General features: G+C 46.7%; 1 pseudogene across 1 annotated transcript; it reads left to right on the forward strand.

Moving 5' to 3' along the window:
- The first annotated feature begins 1,244 nt into the window (after positions 1–1,244).
- On the forward strand, positions 1,245–1,613 carry LOC308235517 (E3 ubiquitin-protein ligase RBX1-like; annotated as a pseudogene). The gene has a single exon. The product of its transcript is annotated as an E3 ubiquitin-protein ligase RBX1-like (transcript).
- Positions 1,614–6,111: the final 4,498 nt, after the last annotated feature.

Genomic DNA, 6,111 nt, shown 5'->3' on the forward strand with positions numbered 1-6,111 from the left:
TAGTAAGTCCAGGGAAACGCACTCCGAAGTTAAATAACTTGATCACCTAACTAAACATAGGCTTCAAACCCATGTTTTTGTGATGCTAAGAAAACCTCAATATACAGATTCTCTTCTTACCTTCCCTTCCTCATCTTTACCTTACCTGTTCCTCCTGTCTTATGTGTTAGGGTCTCAGGAGAAAGCAGAGAGCACATTGGATAACTGAGGGGCAAGTTTAATAAAGAGAGTGTGTAGAAGGTATGGCCAAGATTAGGACAGAGCAACAAGTGATAATGGACCACCGTGGGGCTGAGTAATAGCAATGCTGTTACCTAGGCTGAAAAGAAGGAGCAGTTACCAGAAACTCAAGAGCCATCCATTAAGAGCTATGGCCCTTGGTAGAAGAATACAGCAGCCTGCAGGGGCTCCATAGGAGGAAGCAGAGGAATACCTCCACTCTCCTACTCTTGATCTACTGTCCTGTCTTTTACTGGCCCCGCCTAAACAAAAACCAAAGGATAAAAACATCTGTTGGGGCATTGCTGATAGATCAGCCTGGGGAAGCATGGGTCAGAAAGAAACTGGGAGGGGCCAATGGAAAATGTCCAGCATCAGTTCTCTGCTGCTTTCAACTTAAGTGATCGTGCCAGGACATTCAGAAGGATGAATTGGAAGGGACACGGTTATATGGACATTAGAGAGCTATTTCTGGTACAGAGGATTGTAAGACTATAGAAAGGAGACTTGAGGAGAAGTACATTAGATTCCAGGGCTCTTCATGTGTTTCTGGGTCACTGATGAAATCAGCATTTGAGGTAAATGAGCAGAGGTCGGGAGAATTCAAGCAGAGTGACTCATGTGTTTTGCCTCCTCCCAACCCAGGAGCACTTAGATTCCCTTTAGCCACCTCTACTTTCAGCCAGCAGTGCTTTCTTTCCTTCCCATGACCATTTCCCGTTCCCAAGATCCTTACCAACCAGGACAGGAACCAGGACAGACTACAGAATGGCTCCATAAAGGGAACATCAGGATCAGGAAGAGAAACTATCTTGACTGTTTTCAAAAGATCCCCAGCAAGGAGCCAAAGAGGGCTATAAGGGAGCAGAAGATGAATGTGATTTTTAAATGAGACTGAAACAAGGAAGGATGGAATAAGAACAGGCATGAGAACCACAGGAGAGGAGGGAGAGCTGAGTTCACTAGGGCATGGTGACTGGAAGCCAGAATCAGGAGTGACCCTTGATTCAGCCTTGAGAGACAGGTTGTAACTGAAGAAAATTAGGATTATGAGAGACCATGTGTTTCCAAAATGGCGGCAGCAATGGATGTGGATACCCCGAGTGGCACCAACAGCGGCGCAGGCAAGAAGTGCTTTGAAGTGAAAAAGCGGAACGCAGTAGCCCTCTGGGCCTGGGATATTGTGGTTGATAACTGTGCCATCTGCAGGAACCACATTGTGGATCTTTGCACAGAGTGTCAGGCTAACCAGGCACCTGCCACTTCTGAAGAGTGCACCGTTGCGTGGGGAGTAATCATGCTTTTCACTTCCACTGCATCTCTCACGGCTCAAAACACGGCAGGTGTGTCCGCTGGACAACAGAGAGTGGGAATTCCAAAAGTATGGGCACTAGAAAAAGAATATTCTCCATTAAGCTCAACTGTTTTGTTATTCATTTAATGACTTGCCCTCCTGTTACTTAATTGTAAGTTAGGTAGAACTGGGTCTTTTCTGCTTTGTCTTTTCAGTTTGCTATTCCTGTAGTCCTATTGTGTTCTGTGTCAAATAAAATCCAGTTGGATTCTATAAAAAAAAAAAAAGATTATGAGTTAAACAATATAAATAGGAGGGAAGATATGTAGGATGGGGAAATGGATAAGAGTAGAAGCTAGTTGGAATAGTAACAAGAAAATTTATGTGGAACAGTTTTCAAGTCTTAACCCCTGTTCCCCATCCTCATTTTCCACCCCACACATGGATTGTTTATATATTTAAACAGGAACAAAAATATCAGGAAAAATAGAGAACTCTGACGGCCCTGCAGAGCCAGGTTTCCATTTTTGCACCAATAAATGGCTCTCTGAAGTAAACCTTGGAGCTCCCACCACCTGTCCTCTGCTTGCAGGTTGGAGATTGGGTTTGGATATTGCAGTTGTAAGATGATAATATGTGAAGACAATGAGATGGGGAACTGCATCAAAGAGAAACCAGTTTAGCAAATGTACCAGAGCAAGGTGGGAGGTCCCTCAGAATAAGATACACCCAGGACAGAACCCAAAGAGCTGTAGGCAAACTCTTGTGAGATCATTTATGCCACTTCATCTCTCCCATGAAGGACAATTTTCCAGGGTCTTGCCTCACTCCCAATAGGACACTGTTTGTTGATTCCGGCTCTGATAGATAGAACACAAGGACTGGAGGCCAAAATCAGAGTGGGTTAGTACATGTGGGTGTGCCAACCAGTCAGATATCCTCACACTCCCCACTGACCTAAGGGAGGAGCCCATGGACACTACCAAAGGTGAAGCAAAGGGGGTGCAGACAGGGATGCTTAAAGTTTTCAATTATTTCCTTTTTATTCTATTTTGTTGAGTTGCTATCTTTAGATTTGTTAAATGTCAAATACACAATGCATTCTACTTTTGCTATATATTTATCCATCCCACGTGCTACAGCTTCACTGTTTGTGTACCTTCAGATAATTACCCTTTAAAATCTCTTCATGAGTTCCACAGTTTTCAAGTGGACACTGCAATGCTCTCATCACTGTATTCCACAGTTTTATTCTACTTTCCAATGAGCCATCTCTTAGCTATCTTGGACTTCTGTCCCTAGAGTCAAGGAAACACATTCCTTGAGATTGAAAGAAAGAGAGAAACAGGAGTCCTAAGGCTGAAGCAGAGACAACAGTAAATAATTTGTAGTTCAGCTTCTATGAAGTCACCCCACCCCCCTTTCCTGTGAACCTCTGAGCTCTGATCTCGAGAATGGACAGGAGCCACCAGCATGGTATCAGGCCTGCACTATGTAACTACTGTGTAGATTCTGGAAGACCATGGGAGACTCAGGAAGGGAACTGGGAACTGGGGCAAGTTAGGAGAAACCATGACAACCACAGGGGGGCACTGTGTCCCCATGGGCTCACCTGAAATGTGTAGGACCAACAAAGTAGAGAGGTCAGCCAAGGACAGCACACCCCTCTCCCTTGCATCCAGGAGAGAGCCTCTCTCCCTCTACCTAACTTGGGCGTCTTATGCAGGGACATCTATAGGCAAGAGACACACATGGACATCACCCATTTCACATACCACCCCCATGGCAGGTACATACACACACACTCACATTTTACACAGAAATGAGATTTTTCTCCCTCTTTCAAAGATTACCCTGCTAGCCCTGGCCAGATAGCTCAGTTGGTTAGAGCATCGTCCCAATACACCAAGGTTGCAGGTTTGATCCCCAGTCAGAGCACATACAAGAATCCACTAATGCCCAGCTGGTGTCGCTCAGTGGTTGAGCATCAAGAGGTCACAGTTCAATTCCTGGTTAAGGCACATGCCGGGGTTGTGGGCTCAATCCTCAGTTGGAGGAATTCAGGAAGCAGCTTATTGATGATGTTCCTCATTGGGGTTTCTCTCTCTCTATCCCTCTCCCTCTCTCTCTAAAAATCAATAAAAACATATTTTTTAAATCAACCAATGAATGCATAAATAAATGGAACAACAAATCGGATTCCTCTCTCAAAAATCAATAATAAGTTTTTTTAAAAAACAGGGTGAAAATCTTCTTTTTTATTTTAAAAAAGATTACCCTGCTAACATAACAGTGTTTGCTGTGCAGTTGAATGTGCTGAGAAGACCCACCTTCCCTTCCATAAGGCACAGCAGCAGCTATTGCCGGTCAAGGCTGATGCTGTTTGGAACTCTTTGCCTTTTCTTCATGTTTTGTTTACCTAGGAGCTAGCTATGCCAGCGATTCCAATTATGCGATTTCTTTTCTTTAGTGTGACATTTAAGCACCTGCTGCCTGCCCTGTGCGTGGTCACAAAACACCCCCGCCTCTCCTGATCCTGGCCTACTGCATTTAAAATAGTTCAGTGCTATGAGAGTGATGAAATGCTCAAGCATCAAGAGCATGTTCCATGCCCCACTTCCACGTCAGTGTGTCAGCGCTAGACATCAAGCTGCATTAGTCATCAGGTCTGTTTCACTGAGGAAAGTGTATAATTGTCCATGGGGTTTCTATAAAGTAATCTGGCAAATGACCTTGTACTATTCCATCTGCAGTACTCTGGACAATCCTATCTAATAAAAGAGTAATATGCAAATTGACCGTACCTCTGCTACACCCACAAGCCAATCAGAAGCAAATATGCAAATAAACCCAACCAAGATGGCTACGGCCATAGAGAGCAGGAGGGAGGCTTGGGTTTCCCCGGCAATGGAAGAAGCCAAGCTTTTCGCCTGCCCTTGCCGGCCTAGGCCTCCACTCAAGGCTACAAAGTTTCAATGATAGAAGATACATAAACCCAAACAGAAATGGCAGCAGCCACGGAGCTGGAAAGAGCAGGAAGCTAGGGTTGCCCGTGGCAATGGAGGAAGCCAAGCTTCTGCAGCCCTGGCCGGCCCAGGCCTCTGCTTAAGGCTACAAAGTTTCAATTATAGAAGATACATAAATCCCAACAGAAATGGCTGCTGCCAGGGAGCAAGCAGAAGGCTTGGCTCTGCTCCAGGCTACAAAGTTTCAATTGTAGAAGATAAATAAACCCCAGATAACAGGGCCTCCGCTTGGGTCACCAGGGGGCGTGGCCGGCCTGCAAACCACCACAGGCCCCTCGCCCAGGCTGCCCCATGCCCCAAGGGAACCTCCACCCTGATCCGGGGAAACCCTTCAGGGCAAACCAGCTGGCCCCCACCTGTGCACCAGGCCTCTATCCTATCTAATAAAAGAGTAATATGCAGATTGACCATCACTCCAACACACAAGATGGCTGCCCCCATGTGGTCAAAGATCCTGCCCCCATGTGGACACAAGATGGCCACCACAAGATGGCCAGCAAGGGAGGGCAGTTGGGAGGGACCAGGCCTGCAAGTGAGGGCAGTTGGAGGCGATCAAGCCTGCAGGGGAGGGCAGTTAGGGGTGACCAAGCCGGCAGAGGAGGGAAGTTGGGGGCGACCAGGCCTGCAGGGAAAGGCAGTTGGGAGGGACCCAGGCCTGCAGGAGAGGGCAGTAAGTGGTGACCAGGCCTGCAGGGGAGGGCAGTTAGTGGTGACCAGGCCTGCAGGGGAGGGCAGTTAGGGGCAAACAGGCTGGCAGGGGAGCAGTTAGGGGGTGATCAGGCTGGTAGGCAAAAGCGGTTAGGGGCAATCAGGAAGGCAGGCAGGTGAGCAGTTGGGAGCCAGCAGTCCTGGATTGTGATAGGGATGTCCGACTGCCCTCGAGGGGTCCCAGATTGGAGAGGGTGCAGGCTGGGCTGAGGGACACCCCTCCCCCCCTGCACAAATTTTGTGCACCGGGCCTCTAGTAATACTATAAAGTGCCTTCTCATTTTTACTTCTTGTGCCCCAAGAGCCCAAGGATCAGCCTGCAACAGCCACAAAATACCTGAAGTTCTCTTGATTATTGTTCATAATTGTTGAGAAGGTTCTCAAAGAACCACAGATATAGTCTAATTAACTCCCCAAACTTGGATTTATGTTGGAGGAGGAATTCCTGAGAGGAAATCCTAGTTGCTGTGACTCACCTGAAGGAATCTTCAGATTGGGATCAACTGAGCAACCCAATAACCCCTCTAGAAGCTGCATGAGGTGTGGTCTGCTGATCGTATTGAATCACCTAAAATGGAATCTAGGTGGCCCCACAAAGGTTCCTGCAGGAAGGTGGTCACAAGGTGTCCTTGAATACTTCAATTGGCTTTCTGCACTTCCTTCCTTAAGATTATGATGTTGGTGACATCTCTAATCCCATGGCATTTCTCAACTGACAAGGAAGTCTTCTAAGGTCTAAGTAGCCCCTCTCCCAAAATGTGAAGATATTATCAATATCAAGGACAATACCATTGTCCATTCCATTGAATAAGGGCCAGTGACTGTGAAGTCACATTTTGTGAAGTGTCTATGCTATGCAAGCCC

The sequence above is a fragment of the Plecotus auritus genome (assembly GCF_963455305.1).
Source record: "Plecotus auritus genome assembly, chromosome: 1".
NCBI classification, from domain to species: domain Eukaryota; kingdom Metazoa; phylum Chordata; class Mammalia; order Chiroptera; family Vespertilionidae; genus Plecotus; species Plecotus auritus.